Consider the following 18015-nt stretch of genomic DNA (forward strand, 5'->3'; position numbering starts at 1 on the left):
TTTCTCATGTTTGGAATTTCCGGTGCCAGCTGGACTGAGCCCCAGTCTTATCTCATCGCAAGGAAAGCGGGAAAATAATTTGCGTACTGCAATTCTTTCGGAATATAGTTACAACTTCCCTGTTGGTGAGTGGAAGTTCCCAGAAGACACCTTCCCTTTAAAGTTAAAAAAACAAACATAGGGCTTACTAGAAGCTCCTTATGAACTTTTTTGGTGAAACAAGATGCGAATAAACTTGTGATTTAGGGATTTGATGGTTCGCAAAGAGAAACTAAGGAAAGAAGGAAATTATGTTATAACCTTAGAGAGAAGGTGTGAAATATAAATTTTATATTTATAGATATGTTTATATTTCATATATAAATGCTTCTTTAAAACTTTTCTTTCTCTTCCATATTTCTTTCTTTTAACTTTTTAAACTTTTTTCTTTACTTTTCTTGATTTATCCTTTTTTCTTTCAAAATTTTAATATTGTTATATATTATGTATATATTGTTTCAAGAGCCTTTTAAAAGAATAAAACCAATATTAATTTTGAAAGAAATATACAGTATATGGAGACAGTAGGACCCTAAATCTGAACTGCAAAAATAAAGGGTACCAAACACACACAGAAATATCTACAGGTAGTTCTCAACTTTAAAAAAATAATTTAGTGACTGTTCAAAGTTACAATGACAGTGAAAAAAACAATTTACGGTCGTTTTTTACACCATGAAAGCATCCCCATGATCATGTGATCAAAATTCAGATGCTTGGCAGCTGACTCATATTTATGACGGTTGCAGTGTCCCAAGATCATGTGATCATCTTTTGCGACTTTTTGATAAAGTCAATGGGGAAATCAGATTCACTTAGCAACAATGTTACTAACTTAACAACGGCAATGATTCACTTAACTATGGCAAGAAAAGTTGTAAAATGGATCAAAATTTACTTTACAAATGTTTTACTTAGCAACAGGATTTTTGGGGTCAATTGTGGTTGTAACTTGAGGATTGCCAGAATTTGCTATCTGGTTATGGTAGATTTCTTGAAAATAAAAAAATGTTCATTTGCTTTCTCAAAGGGATGTGGCAAAAGCACTAAAAATATCTAATTTGTAAGGTGTCATCCAATATAGAAAGAGCACTGTGTAAGAAGTTCTGTTTAAATGTATTCTGGGACATGAAATCCCAGCACATCAGACAATTGTTAAATTGAGATTGAATCCATGTTTCATACAGTTTAAGACTCCTATGTGTTATGCTTTCATTTCTAAATTAACAGAGCAAGGGATTACAAAACACCCAAACTGAAGTTGTTAACAAATTGTATTGTCCAAATGATAGAACAGAGTTTAGTTTTTCATGCTACATTGTTAAAGCATTGATGGACAGACAATTGGGAGATACCACTTTATATGATCTGGGTCAGAGGTGTCTAAATCAAGGCCAGCTGCTGGATCTGGCCAGAAGTGTATGTGCTTCGATCTGGCCCGTAGGGCTGCCCTGAAAACAGCAAAGGATTGGCCCGTGGCCCCTCTGCCAGGGAAAACAAAGCTCCAGAGCCCATTTTCGCTCGCAGAGTGCTCGGCCCACCACAAGCGTTGACACTAGTGACGTTGAGCTAGACACGCCCATCCTGGCCCAAGGTCAAAGACAACCTTGATGGGGCCCTCCATGAAATCAAGTTTAGCACCCCGGTTCTAGGTAGTTATCACTTGTCTGCCTGTTTGGTGGATTTCTGTTCAGCAGCAAAGAAAGATCTTAAAGCCGTGTGAGACTGAAGAATGAATGAATCTTACTGATCACGTGATCATTCCTTGCTCCCCCTCCCCAGCTTCTTTTCCAAGAAAAGACAAAAACTCTTTCTCTCAGTTAGCCACTGGTACAATAAAGGAAGAAAAAACATTTTGGGTGGAGATCCTGGTTTTGAATTTTGAGTCTCCAGAACAGGGGTCCCTAACCCCCAGTCCGTGGACTGGCACAGGGCCAGGACATGTCAGCAACTGGGCCATGTAAACAAGCAAAGCCCCATCAGTGGGATTCAGGCAGCACATGAAAGCATGCTGCCTCCTGTCTGTGGAAACCTCTCTCCATGGAAATGGACCATGATGCCCAAAAGGTTGGCAGGGGCATGCTGTAGGGCAGGGGTTTCAAACTGGTGGCCCCCGGGCTGGATATCTCACATGCAGGCCATACCCACTCCCACTCTGCAAAGGGGAAAAACATTGCAATACATCACATGGCGGCGGAGTGACACTGCAGGTTTGACACCCGTACTCACGAAATGAGGGGTTTGCCTATGTTAGGGCCATAACGGGCATAACTAGCCATAAAATCCATTACCAGAAGGTATCTTCCACTGAGTTCCTTAACCATGCCAGTGAGAACTGATGCAAACAAATATGATGCTAGTTGCTGCTAGTTTTCTTTGGGCCTTCAACTTCCTATGTTTCTACACTACAATATTTTTTATTAAAAAAACCATATAGGGCAGATATAATTGGGACTAAATAAAGTGTCTGAAGTTGAACATAGCATTGGCTACCTCTTTCTTAGAAAATTGGGAAAGTTACATTAAGTGCAACACCTGAGAGAAAGTGAAATGTGGGAACACTCTCAAGGATATGTATAGCATTCAGAATAAAATATTGTTGTTAAATGTTAAAAATTATTTCATTATATTACTGTATTATGTTACATTATTATGTGTATATCCCATAGATAATATAAACAATATTCAAGGAAAGAAAATGAGGGTAGAATTCCCCGAAACTAAGACAGGGTCTTATTTTTTGACACCCCTTCCCCCCAAAAAATAAGCACTTGGCCTTATTTTTGGGAAGGTCTTATTATTTTTGAGATGCAGGGGGCGAGCATGGTCACCTCATGGCTGCTGCTGTGCTGCAATATTTTGGGGGACGGCTTATTTTATCTTATGCACTCAAAAGTCCAATTGGGCTTATTATCCGGGAGGTCTTATTTTGGGGAAAACAGGGTAGCAAGATGAATAAATTAATTGCAATAGCACTTAGACATATATACTGCTTCACAGTGCTTTACATGGAATTATATTACCTGTTAAGTTATATAAGTCTGCCATGGCGTCTGTTCAGTTTATCTAACTGCAAATAGTGTGTGCTTTGGTTTAATAATTATTTATACATGTCAACAAGAAAAATATGGGACACACCAAACTATTTCTGTTCAGTTAATGTTGAACTAAGAGACATAAATTAATATAGTTTTCTTTAGATTAAGGGGAAGAAGGACAGCCATATTGAAAGACTTAGTAAATGCCTTCTAGTCAATTTTTAGGGACTAGATAGATATAATTTTTTCAAGAATAAAATGTTACTGGTCATTTAGGTTTTCCAATGATGTATTGATCATTCCTGAATTAAATCCACCCATCTTGATGCTGGTCATCCTCTTCACTTTTCTTCTCCTTCCTCCAATATTATAGTCACTCTAGAAAGCTATATTGTTGCACAATGTGTCCAAAGTGAAATAATCTGAGCTGATTATTGTGCCTTGAATGAGAATTCTAGATTGATTTGTTCACTAATTCATCAATTCTTTTATGCATAGCATTCTCAGGAATCTTTTCCAGCACCAAACTTCATTACTGTTCATAATCTGCTTCTTCAAAGTTCAAATTTAGCTTCCATAAATCATTACTGATCTTTGTAAGTATAGACACAGAATGGCATGTGGATATGTTTCCTAAGAATTCATAGCTACTTAACAGGTGTTTGTGGCATATATTTGACTGTTGATAGTCATTCCTAAAAAGCAGAAGACATTCACTACTTCAATGTATCAATTATCAGTTCTGAAGCTGATTATTACTGATGGTATGTTGCCATCAACCTGATGCTCTTGATTTTTAATCTTAGTCCCAGTTAATCCCACTAGCCCCTTAATTTTAGAATTCACTTCCATTTTCAATCATCAAAGTAGTATCATCAAATTAATGCAAGTTATTGATATTTTCATCTTCCATTTTAAAATTCTTCATTTTCTTTCAATCCCAGCTATTGATAAAAGTAAAACACGTTTACAAAGCATTCAAAAAATACAACTTAAAACTTAGGAAAGAAATGAAAAAAATAGAATCCATCCTCTCCAGTGGTCAATATGCAAATAAGCAGGGATCAACACCAGATAAACAAGCAGAAAGCAATTTCCAGTCAAGGAACCACCAAGGAGGAAACTACACTCCAACCAAATCTTGCAGAGCAAACTACCACATACAAAAGGCAACAAACCTCACGCTCATTCACACTGATGAGATTACCTAGTTAGATAATGAATTGTTGTTAGTTGCAGAGTTGGGTCTGACCCGTTGTGATCCCATGGATGGTAGTCCTCTACCATCCTCTGGAGTCTATTTAAGCTTATGCCGACTAATTCAGTGACTCCATCCAACCACCTCATTCTCTATTGTCCCATTCTTCTTTTGCCTTCAATCTTTCTCAGCATTAGGCTCTTCTCCAGTGAGTCCTTCCTTCTCATTAGGTGGCTAAAGTATTTGAGTTTCATCTTCAGGATCTGGCCTTCTAAAGAGCAGTCAGTCATTTCCTCTAGGACTGACCAGTCTGATTGTCTTGCAGTCCAAGGGACTTGCAGGAGTCCTCTCCAGCACCATAGTTCAAAGGCCTCAATTCTTTGGCGCTCAGCCTTTATGGTCCAACTTTCACAGCCATACATTGCAGCTGTTAAAACCTAGCCTTGACTATATACACTTGTGTTGGCAGGGTGATGTCTCTGCTTTTTAGTATGATGTCAAGATTTGCTATAGCTTTCCTCCCCAGGAATATATGGAAGCAAACCACCAAGAATTCCACATTAGTACTCTGAAGGAATTTCAGGTCTTCCTCAATGCATGTTGATTCATTTGTTGAGTGTCATCTGAGAGGTGGAGTGCAGAGACAGGCAGATGATTTTGAAGATAATAGCAAGGAACTATTTTATACGCAAAGTAGATTGAAATATTTGGAAGAGATTCGGATTCCTCCCGGATTTATTGGGATATGAGGGAATAAAGGTCAATCAGGCTTGTGAGGCTCCTCTGAAGTTTGTTTCCTGATCTGGTCTGTTCCCAAATCTGGTAGAGGCCCACCAACTGGCACTATAGGTGAACCTCTTTATGTGGTATATTCATTCAATTTGGGGAAATAGTACTTGCCTTTTGAACTGGTACCCCATTTTTGACCCTGTCTTACACCTTAGCATTTCCCAAACCTAGACATAGAAACATAGTATCATAGGGCTGAAAGAGGCGGTGGAGGTGTTTTAGTCAACCCCAAATCCAAGAGAGTAAATAATCAACTGTTTTTCAAGTTTATGTTGGCTTACAACTATACAAACTTTAAAGCTTAACTCTTGAAATTTCTAAGATTCATAAACCTTAGTTTAGTGTTTCTTAAAGTTGCCAGAGTTGAGAAACACTGGCTTACAGTGATGTATTAAAATCTTTTCCACAAGATTAAATTATTTTGTTCCCTTATTCTGATTCACGATCTTTTGATACAGGCTGTACTTCTTACTGGGTTTTTATATCTAATATCTTCTTATCCAATTGAGTAATTTTCAGGCTAAATAATATTAGCAGACTGTCACTGCATCTGTATAATATGCTAACCAAGATTTATTTTAAAGAGTAAGTGAACTTACATTCATGACTCAAGTTTCCAACCTAATTAGCCTCATTGTCAAATGCTAGCCCATGGGCTTATTTTGCACTTATTTTGTATCTGCCTGCTGCTGTTTCTCTTCACCAATGAACGATTCTTTCTAAGACTTGAACGGACAAGTTGGAGAAATAAAATCCACCTGTGGCCACTAGAAAGAAGTAGACTGAAAGAACCAACAGTTGATATTAGCTTGCATATTCATCCTAGGCCCGTGATGGTGAACCTATGGCACACATGCGTGGGGACAGGTCATGTGTGTATGGCCACGCACGCATGGGTGAGGGGGCAGGTGCGGGTGGGGGGAGTGCATGCACAGATACAGGGTTGGGCACATACGGGGGTGCATGTGCATTGTATTTTGGGGATTTGGGCATGTGCACATGCTTTGGGCACTCGGTCCAGAAAAGGTTAGCCATCACTGCCCTAGGCTATAAACCATAGTTGACATGTCACATAATCATGATATACCTCTGAATAAGCAGAACCTAGTAAGTTATACACTTGGAAAATTTTATTTGGCTTATGTATAGCAGAGAGTGGAAAAATCCAAAGCAGCAGAACAGCTTCTAGAGATCTCAAAATAGTTCAAGCCTGCTTGCACATGTGACATATGTACAACATTCCCAGCATTAATGTTTTACTGTTGTGTTATGTTCTTCCTATTGCAAGGCTGATTTCCTTAAGGCTTGGCTGCAATAAAACTCAGATAACAAATTTTGCAATTAGTAATGCTGGGGCTCTATAGCTTTGGATGTATTTGTATAATCTCTTGCTTCATCCTGCTTCTGTTGACGTATAGTAAATTTTACAGGAAACCTATGAACAAAATGATTACAGTAAATGTTCCTCTTATCTGAGATGTTCCTCTTATCTGAAATCAAGTGATCTGTTCTTCTCTAGCAACTCTACATGGATACAATTGTTCTGCACTGCAATCTACAACTCTAGTTGAAATTATTGGGAGAAACAGCATTGCAAATAGATGCTATACCATAGTTACAGCTTTCAGTGGAATTTATAAAAAGAAAAATGACATCCTGACAGCATTTCACGCAAACCACTTTTTTTTTTAAACAAACCAGTCACATGCATACAGCATGTTCTGAAAACATGGGATTTGAGGGAAGTGGTGATTACCAAAATGTATTTCTTCCCCTTTCTATGTAGAAAGATGAAAAATGAGCATGCCTTTGTCTGAATGATAATTTTTACTTTCTTCCTCACATCAGATGAAAATACAGCACTGATTGAAGCTGCCTCAAAGCAACTAAATATTCTAAGCCTACGATAAAAAACCTATGTTAGAATTAATCTTAAACAGTGACATACTTAATTGCATCACTCTTATTCTCTTCATAGCTGCCACTTTCTTCCTCTTTCTCAATATTTACTTTTCACTTTTCTTAAATTGTTATAGCATGTTATAACAGTAATAAAATGGAGCATGTGATCTAGCAAAGTGGTAATGAATGACCAAGTCTTTGTTTACACAGCAGACTTAACCAGGTCAGTTAAGAGCTACAGTAGTAGCTGCATTCTCCAAATTATTAAGCTTGGTTAGTGTAAAAATTCACTATTATTTTGTTACATTTAGCATCTTCACATTTCTTTGTGTTTGTTTTTTCCACTGTATTGTGCAAACCAAAAAATAAATTAATTTAATAACCAAGTTCAACATGTTGAATGAATGCAGCCTCTGTGAGTTAACATGGAGAGTGAGAAAAGAGTTCATTCACTTCTAACTCCTCTGCTTTACAATTTTTCTGCACAGAATGATGGCTGTCATTGAATGCTTCCAACATATCCAGGTGTACCTACCTACTTCTTGAGTTTCATCTGGCCAAGGAATTCTCAACCCATGTAAAGGGGCAAGAAGACATGTAAAGGAAAGTTAATCAAAGGAATAGTGTTGACAACCATTTGACTGGGATGGTTTAAGGCTCCTGCCTTCAGCAGGAGATTGGACTAGAAGACCTTTGGGTCCCTTCCAGACCTATGATTCTAATTCAGATTTATTTCCCAAAAGCTCAGAAGACAAATTTTTAACACAGTTTTGTGAAATAAAACAGGTAGCAGCTTAGCAGTTGTACTTGTATATGGAGAATGCCGTAGAGAGAATTTCCTTCTCTTAAAAACATTACTGCCAAATGTCAAGACATGAGAGAAAAATATTGTATGTGAAAAGAAACAGAATGTATTAGGAAGGCTGAATAATAATTAACCTTATTTTTCTTTCTTGTATTGCATAATTGTTGCAAAATATTTACAGGTCTTTCCTGGAACAGTTCTCTCAGATTTGTTCTCAGGCATTTGGAAATTATAGTCAAGAGAATTTGCAATATGACCTATGTCTTTCAACCAGGGCGTTGCTTGTCTGAACTTCCCCTTTTCTCACTTTAATTCGCTAACCTCAAAATGAAGAACCATCAGCACTGTCTGCCAATTTAAATGGGTTTAAAAGAAGACATGTATTCCAGAATGTAATTTGTTTGATTTTGACATAACTTGTAGATAAAATCTAGCAACTGTGGTTTATTTAACAAGCATACATAAAGAAACCACAGCTTACCACACACAGTCCAAGCAAACTTGGTTACCACTGTCAGAGCATAATACGCTTTTTAGAGGCTGAGAGTCCCTGTAGGAAATGCAATGCCACAACATGCTCCAAGATTTTCAGATATTTTAAGGTGATGTTTAGGATATCAGTGGGGCCAGTTCCAGTGGTGGGTTTCAAATTTTTTTCAAACCTATTCTGTGGGTGTGGCCTCCTTTGTGGGAGTTGCTTGCCGGCCATGTGTTCTCTCTCTCTCTCTCTCTCTCTCTCTCTCTCCCCTTCCTTTTGTCTCTGTCCCTTTCCTTTTTTTTCTTTCATCTCTCTCACTTTTTCTTTCTTTTTTCTTTTTTTATTTAGTTATTTCTTCCTTTCTTTCTCTTTCTCTTTCTCTTTCTCTTTCTCTCTCTTTGTGAGTCTGTGTGTGTTTGTGTGTGTGTGTGTGTGTGTGTGTGTCAGTGGTGGGTTTCAATTTTTTTTGTAGGTGTGGCCTGCTTTCCGGGTCCATCGGTGGAACCTCTTCTAACCGATTTGGTAGATTTGATGAACCGGTTCTACCAAACTGGTGCGAACTGGTAGGAACCCACCTCTGGCCAGTTCCTATCACTTTCCCCAATCCTCACAGGATTGTGGTGTGGGGAGAGAATAGGAGGATAGAGTAATATGTTTTCTTCTTTTGGCATGGCAATATAATCTAACCCAAGCCATCTGCTGTGGAGTTGGGTAATGAACTTTATCTTGCAGCAACCATACCAGCAGCTCCCTGTAATGGTATGTGACAATGACCTTGTGGGAGGGGGAGAGAAATATGCAGCCCAGGGAATAGTCAGCTAAAAGGCAACTTTTGGTCAGAGTAGAATGTGGGTAGAGCAAGCAGTTCAGAAGGGACTCTCCCTAGTTTCTTGAACTGTAAAAGGAAGTAGAGATAAATGTACTTTCTTTTAGTGTAATCTTACAATAAAATGGACTTATCTTATCAGCCATATTTCCTGTCTAGCCTACCTTGCAAGACTAATACTTTCAAATGGATTGAATCTCAACTGGTGCTCTCTACATTAAATAGCAGTAGCACTTAGTCTTATATAAAGCCCCATGGTGCTTTACAGCACTCTCAGGGTGGTTAAAATGTCAGCATATTGCCTCCAACAATCTGGGTCCTCATTTTATTCTGAATAAAATAATTTATTCTGAATATCTGTTGTTTTACCTCAGAAGAACGGAAGGCTGAATCAATCTTGAGAACCATCAAGATCGAACTCCAGACTGTACAGTTTGCAGAGTTCGTCTACAAGACTGTTTTATAACTACTGAGCCACCAGGCCTGCTAAGGAATCAGTCTAGACTGGTGGGCAAAGCTTATTGCTTGGATATAAACAAGAAACTTTAAATCTGGGTATATTCAGCACAATTTGGTTGTATACCATTTCATAGAAAAATATATTCTTTAATTTAAATGATTTATTGCTTCTTCTTGAATTTTAAGTTTGCTTTTAAAAGGCAAAGGCAATTTTATTTGATAAATATATGAACCTAGGAACTTAAAAACATCTTATGTAGAGGGCCTTCACCTAAGATAGTACCTTCCTAATCTTCTGGATGACCTTGAATTGCTGGCTTTTCACCAAGTTACTGGAGTAGAATGAGGGTGGACTCATTTAATACAGTTGAATGCTGATGAGGGGAGGAGTGTTTGCCTTTGGGATGATGGGAATTTTAATTATATTTTTCTAGGGGTTTTTTTGGTGCTTTTTTGTGAGGTATCTTTGGTTGTAGCACATATGATGGGTGACTTTATAAGCCTTTTACATAAATAACAACACACATTTTTTTCTGTCAATTTGTGCACAGAAACACTGTGCTAATAATACTTCTCTAATAGTGAGATAAAAGATGTGGTGGCTCAGTGGCTAAGATGCTGAGCTTGTCAATCAGAAAGGTTGACAGTTCGGCAGTTCAAATCCCTAGCACCGTGTAATGGAGTGAGTTCCCGTTACTTGTCCCAGCTTCTGCCAACCTAGAAGTTTGAAAGCATGTAAAAATGTAAGTAGAAAAATAGGAACCACCTTTGGTGGGAAGGTAACAGTGTTCCATCTGCCTTCAGCATTTAGTCATAACCAGCCATATGACCATGGAGACGTCTTTGGACAGCACTGGCTCTTTGGCTTTGAAACAGAGATGAGCACCATCCCCTAGAGTTGGGAAAGACTAGCATATATGTGTGAGGGGAACCTTTACCCCTCACACCTTAATAGTGTGGTGTAAACCACAAAGGAATGTTTTTGAAAGTGGTATTATGCAGAAAGGAATTCAGCAGAGAGAGATATTGGTACCCAATCTACATTCATTTTGTTTAGGATCAAAAACATTTATTAGTTTATAGAATAAAATAAAAAATAAAATAGTATAGTAATAATAATAGGGGGGAAGGGAAGAAGGAGTGAGAGACAAAAGAAAAAAAAACCCTCTTCCTACTCCCTCTGTTGCAGTAGAATAAGGCAATGGCTAAATTGACTGTTTTGATCAAAGAAAAGAATATAAGTACTCTTGTTTCTTCTTGGAAACCAATTCTGAACTTTGTACTTCATGGTATTGGACCTGGGTACTTGAGAGACCCGCCTGCTGCTAATCATCTCCACTAGACCGATTAGATCCCACAGATTAGGCCTCCTCCGATTCCATCCGCCGGCCAGTGCCGACTGGCGACTACCCGGAGGAGAGCCTTCTCTGTGGCTGCTCCGACCCTCTGGAACGAACTCCCCGTGGAGATTCGAACCCTCACCACCCTCCAGGCCTTCCGCAAAGCCCTTAAAACCTGGCTGTTCCAACAGGCCTGGGGCTAAAGAGCTGTTGCCCCTGTCTCAAATGGTATGACTGTTGTGTGTTTTTAAATTATGTATTGCTATGGTTTGTCTTTCATTTTTTGTCTGTACCCCCCTTCCCTGATTTGAGTTGTGAGCCGCCCTGAGTCCCCTTCGGGGGAAAAGGGCGGCATATAAATACAATAAAATCCAAATCCAAATCCAATTGTACTTGAGGTGGGGAAAAATGAATTCAAGGGTGGGCTGCTACTGGTTCGCCTGGGTTTGGGAGAACCTGTAATTAACATTATGGCCGGTTTATTATTTATTATCAAAATTTATATGCCGCCCAATCCCGAAGGACTCCGTGCGGCTTACAAAAATAAAAAGAAGAAAAAAAAGTTCAGAAAACTTCCAAATCCCACCCCTGGATGGCCCCTCCCAGGAGTCTCCATGCGTCCCATTTTGGATGCAAGGTAAGTGCAAGGCCTGCACGGAGGCTCGGGAAGGGGAAAGGGCCTCCGGTAAGTCCTCTGAAGTCCTGGGAAGGCAAAAACGCCCCTCCCATGGTGCAGGAGGCTGTCTAGGTCCTGGCCACCATGACCACACCCACCCAACAACTGAGTAGAGATCCATTGCTGAAACCTTTGAAGCCCACCTCTGATTAGATTGATATGTCATTACAGAAATGGCTAGTTTGTATAAAAGTAAAAAGTTGAGGTTCTATGTTAATGGCTTAATCCAATCTACATTCACTTTGTAGCCTAAATCCTTAAAGAAGCCAGATTTCCACCATCTCCAACTGGCAAGCAACAAAAATCCCTTCTTGCCATATGCTGATGATGCAGCAATTATTTCACTATTCCAATTGGCCTTTAGAGAGCCATAAAAACTATAATCCATCCTGCAGGGACAACATGCCAGCCATTAACAATTTCACAAAGCAAAATCATAGTATTTGCCAAAAAGATAAAACCACAGAGAGGAATAATCAAGGGAAATAAACAGATCCATAACTTCAATTGGGGTGTTTTAATCACCTGGAGAGCTGGAAGGACCATACTGAGTATTTCAGAGAGAAAAAACCCAAGTAAGATCCTCAAGGGCTCTTAAAGGTTTTTAATTATCTAAAGGAGAATAATTGATCTCAGCAGTTTTAAAACTTTAGAGTGAAATCCCTAGTCTAATTTTTATGGAGTACAAGTGGACTTCCCCATAATGTATTCAAACCAGTGCAGGCTATGTTTGCAGGGTTATTCTTTGTTCTTTTAATGGGCTGACTAGTGGACGCAGTACTTAGACTAGAGACTGGGATACTTAAAATAGAAAGGAGAGTTTCAGATAATTAGTTATTGGCTTTCCCATCTTTTCAGGTGCAGTCTCAGTAGCTTTGGCAGATAACATTTATCAAAATGGAGAATCCAAATTGTTAAGAAACTACTGACATAAGGCTTTTGGTAGAGTTCCTTATGTCTCTAGGAATAATCAGGCTAATCAGATTTTTCTTTCGAAGAGTCAAAGGTGTAGAACACCAAAACAAAGGGAACCCAACAACAAATTTGGCTTAAAAATTCAACTTGAGAACCAGCAATTATAGGTAGTCTTCTATTTACAATGGTAATTGAGCCTGAATTATGCTTGCAAGTTGTGGGGATTGTTAAAGCAAGCCCCATGTGACTGAACCCAATTTTATGACTCTTTTGGGGAGGAGTTGTTAAGCAAATTCTATGGCTTTTAAGCAAACGTGGCAGTTATTAAATGAGCTCATTTTGACCAATGGATGCTTTTGGGCAGAAACTGTTAAGTAAGCCCCAGTTTCCAACAAAAAAGAATGCCAAAAATTGCAGTCACGTGATTGTGAGACAGTGCAAATTACCAAAAATGTAGACTGGTTGCCAAGCACTCAAAATGAAACCATATGACTGCTGGGGTAGAGCAGATGACAGAAAACCAGGTATAATTAGCTTTGGAGAGGTCCTTTGTAACTTAGTAGCTAAGTGACTGATTGTAAGTCAGGAACTACCTACCTAGGTGAGACTAGAAATCAGTCTGCTAGTTTCTTGTAAACACAGAATCATTACGCCAAATTGGTTGTCTTTTTAATAGACAAAAGACCTGCCCCTGTGAATGTTGGGGAAATTGGAATAAGTTGCATTTTACTCTACTGACCTAACTTGTACTGAAGTTACATTAGGCCTATACACTTAGATTGCACATACTTTGGATGTGAAGAAGCACATACTTCTCAGGATAGTCAATTTTTGTATAGTTGTGTGAAGGTGTGGCATCAGGTTGTTTAGCATATCTTGGATGGCACAGATTCTTGTTAATATTCAACTATGTTTATACATTTGGTTTCATCTTTGTTTGTAAAAAAATAGAATGTTTTATATTAATATTATGGACTAACACAGGAAAAGACTATCATGTTTACAATTTCTGGCTGAATTAGATCCTGTACCAGTTAATTCAGTCTTCTGGGAACTGTGCTATAATCTCAGGCTGCCACCTGTTGGTGCTGTGAAGTTACAGTATGTTTCCATATTCCTTGGCTTTTGTTCTTCAGGCACATAATATATTACAGGAAAAAGTACATACATATTCTATTAATTGCTTCTACTCTAATTGAAATCGAATGTACATCAAATAGATTTCCTGTTTACTACTCATGGTATTTAAGAATTTAAGATGTTGGTTCTGAATCCATTGTCATTTGTATCCTAATGATATCCAGCTTTAGATTTCCATACTGAACCGTAGAAGAAATTGATGTCTTGATCTGATGCCTGAACATTGTGAAGGACTGGATGGTATGCAAACTGTCCCCGAGTTTTCTCAACAGGATGCAATCTAGAAATCCTCTAGACAAGGGTATTAAACTTGCGTCATCACAGTGGGTCATATCATGTGGTGTATCGTGACTTTTCCACCCTTCGCTAAACCAGGCGTGGCCAGCACACAATGCATCTGGCCAGTGGACCGCAAGTTTGACAGCCCTGCCCTAGACTAGATCAGCAGGTAAAAGTCATCACTAAGACTACCTTTTTCTTGAACCAGTTGTATTCTTCCTTGGCTTGTTACACACTGACGTGTCTTTATCACTGACATGTCTTTATCATCTTAGATTATTTGCTTTATGTAGCCTAGCATGGGGATATGTACCTTTGAAGCAGCAGGTGATATGAAAGACATTGGCCGACATGCTGACTAGAAATAATGGATTTAGTTGAATAATACCAATTCTACGAGAGCTGCATTTATGACTTGAGCCCTTGTTAGGGTTTTCTGCTCAGACGCAAACTACCCATTCAATGCATTTGGGTCGGGGACACATGTTGCAGAATATCCACTTTTCATGGTATGAAAAGGGTGAGAACATGAAAGCAAGCCTCTTTTGCTTTGGAATAGTAGAATATCTGAGGTCAGGAGCTCTTTTTCTTCAGAAGGGACCATCTCTTCCAAGTCCTTTCTGTGCAAAAGCTTCTACTTGATTGTAAGCAGTTGCTTAGTGGGACGTATCTGGGTTCAGTTGACATTGGGCTATTCTGAGTTTTAATTTGTATTTTAGTTTTCTAAGCTGCCTAGATTCTAACATGAATTGAGAGAAACACAATCTATGTTATAAACCTTGATAACATGATAGACCTTGGGCTCAATTGAAAGATCTAGTCAGCTTGGGAACTCCATCCAGATATATTATTATTATTAATAAATTGTGTGAAAGTTGAAAAATGCTGAAAGAGCTTCTCCACTGCTGTGAAAGACGGGACGGCACTGACGTTGGAAGGCTAATGAAGCAGGTGGATGGTTTGGAGGCATAACTACTTTACAGTAGTTTTTATGTCCTATGAGTATGTGGGCTGAGTGCCCTGGCCAGACAGTGGTGGAGTATAGATGGAACTGATTACACGAGAAGTTTGGGATTGTGCAATGGGGGCTAGGATCTGGAATGCGCAGAACATTATATAAGCCACTGAAGGAAAATGACTTGTAATAAATCAGTGTGCCTCTATCTGGACCTAAACTGTTCAAATTGTTGGGTATCTTGGTTTCCAGCTACTGCTGATAAACCCAATGTACAATATTTGTTCATCTGGGTGTGAGCATCTTTGAGTGGAATTTGACTCAACTGCCAACACACTCCTGCCCAGATCACACCTTTGATAAGCAACTGCATGTTAGCTTACTGCTGCATTGGAGTTCCCTGGGCTTCTTTTATTGAATTACTTCAACTTCCATGGGAATGTAACCTTATAGGTTCATGTTCTTGACACAAGTAATTACAGCCATAACTTAGGAAGGCATATGCCTTAATTCATAGTAGGGGTCAAATCAATTTACCTTCGCTACCAGTTCTCAATATGAGCACAGTATGTGTTGGCTCTTCTGTGCATCCACAGAACCTCCACCTCTGCACATGCACATGATCTTCTGCGCATGCGCAGCACCTTCTGTGCATGTGCAGGACCTTCGTGCATGTGCGAGCATAAAAAACCTGGTGTGATGATGTATCGAGTGCACCTGAAAAGTAAGTACAATGGGGGAATTGCTGTGACACGTGATGTATATTAGCTGAAAGCTTCTAGCTAATATAATCACGTGTTACAGCTGATCATCGGAATATGGGTTCACCCAAACTGGTAGCATTTTTTTTTTACATTCCAAGACTCTCCTGGCAGGCAGCTCACAACCATAGAGCGTACTCCCAAAGCAGCCACTGCTGGAAGACTTGGCAGCTGATCTCCAGGGGTTTGGAAGCCTCAGAAGAAGCCTGCTTGGATGGCAGCAGCGGCGGTGCCCTGGCCCTGCAGGGAGAGCTGGACCAGAGCATGGTGAGGCTGTTCGGCCTTGAGGCTGTGCCCAGCTCTTCGGGAGCCCGCTCACAAGAGCAGCCACCCAGCAACCCCCTTCTCTAGCTGGGCACAGCGCCACTCACCAACCTAGCAGTATCCTGAAGCGGTATCCTGCTGTCATTGCTTGGCGCCTTTGCCCCTCCGGTTCCTGTGGCTTGGTGCCTTTGGTCTACCGCTAGGTCAGTGAGTGGCGCTCTGTCTGGCCAGAGGTGGGGTTGTCCAAGGGGCTTATATTTTTGTCCACCCAAAAAATACGGCATGGCCTTATTTTCAGGACAAGTCATATTTTTGGAGAATATACAGAGATATACGGTAGATATACAGGGATTCCAGATGGCCTCTAGGATGGAGGCATTGGAGGTCATCCTAAGAGTGGGCAGTTTCATCTCACACCCAGATGATCTCTGAAACGGAAAGTAATGGATAAGACTTCTCCCGCAAGGTCTTTCCCCAATTACCAATTCCAAGTGGCTCCTTGATTTATTGAGTAGTTGAGAGAAAATGAAGCCAATAAAAAGACACTTAGAATGATAATATCTGTAAATTACTAGTGACCAAGCACTGTAGGAATTAACATTTAAGTCTACAGAAAGGTAATAAGAGCTCAAAGCAACAACAGTTCTGTGCATTTATTGCATCTGTCCTATTCAGAACAATTAGGATCCTTCTAGGGAAAGAGCAGGAAGTGCAAAGTCCATTTAAACATACTGGGTAAATTTGCAGTTTGTTTAGGCAGATAAAGCCACATGCGCGTATTCTGATTAGATACCACTTTGGCAGAATCCAGTGAAACGGATAAGCTGAGACCTTGTAGCACCATCTGGGATTCTTTTGAGCTTGATTTGCCCAAGGTACTGGATAGGATTCTTTCTGTAAATTGAAACTAGAGTATAAGAGGAATTCATGTTTTTCTTGGTTCCTTTGGGCAGGATTAAGAGATGAAAAATTACTTAGCCAAAGTGACAAACAAGATGGGCCAATTGCCTGCTCAGAATAGAGTGCCCAGCTTTGTAAATCTATCATTATATCAATCACTATTATACATTATAGCATTAGTAATTTGGTCAGTTGTCAAGCTTCTAAACGCTTACAACAGACAGGAATTCAATCATGGAAATTAGTGCAAAGCATATATATGCTATTTGGTTGAGTTGCAGTATTTGTTTTTATATGAGAACAAAACAAAACAAACAACTTGCTTTCACATACAGGTAGTCCTCAATTTACAGCACTTCATTTAGTGACCTTTCAAAGTTCTGGGGCACTGGGGGAAAAAACCCTGACCTGGGGCCCTCACATTGCAGCACTGGTCAAAAGAGCCCAGCAAGAGATTATACTACCTGAGACTCTTCAGGAAACAACAACTGAATGAAAAATTGCTGGTGACCTTCTACCACTGCATTACAGAGAATATTTTAACTTACTGCACCTGTGTATGGTTTGCCAATTGCACAGTGGCAGATAGGACAGCACTCCAGAGGGTTAACATCATTATCCAGAGGATCATTGGTTGCCTTCTCCCCTCTTTGGAAGAGCTTTATAGCTCCCGCTGCCTTAGGAAAGTTCAAAACATTGAACTAATGACTGTGTTGGACCTGACGACTGTATTTTGTGTATTTATGTACACTGAGAGCATATGCAACGAAGACAAATTCCTTGTGTGTCCAATCACACTTGACTAATAAAGAATTCTATTCTATTCTATCCAAGTATAAAACCCGGCAACGTTATTAAATTTACTCAAAATTGGCTATGTGCTGCCACCTAGTGGCCTTTCATATATCTATGCATTATTGTGACATCTCTGTGTCCCTATCTTCCCTCAAATCACAGGTAATTTGTGGAAAGGAAGAGCAATTTCAGAAGAATGCTCTGCCCCCTTTAGGCAGCAATATAAGGCCATTTCAGAGTAAGATCAGTTTCAGTGTATTCTTTTCAAAACTATTTGTTGTGTACCTTTCTATTAACTGAACCACAATGATTACAGGCCTCTTTTTTATTACTGGACTGCACAAATAATTTTCCCTGAATCCATATTTTAATATTTTCAAACTCTTTCTGCTTCTTTTCCACTTTTCTTTTCAAATGCTACTAATAGGAACTTAAACTTAGAGAGAAGTGTGTTAA

Source organism: Thamnophis elegans, chromosome 10 (assembly GCF_009769535.1).
Source record: "Thamnophis elegans isolate rThaEle1 chromosome 10, rThaEle1.pri, whole genome shotgun sequence".
In the NCBI taxonomy this organism is placed as follows: Eukaryota; Metazoa; Chordata; class Lepidosauria; order Squamata; family Colubridae; genus Thamnophis; species Thamnophis elegans.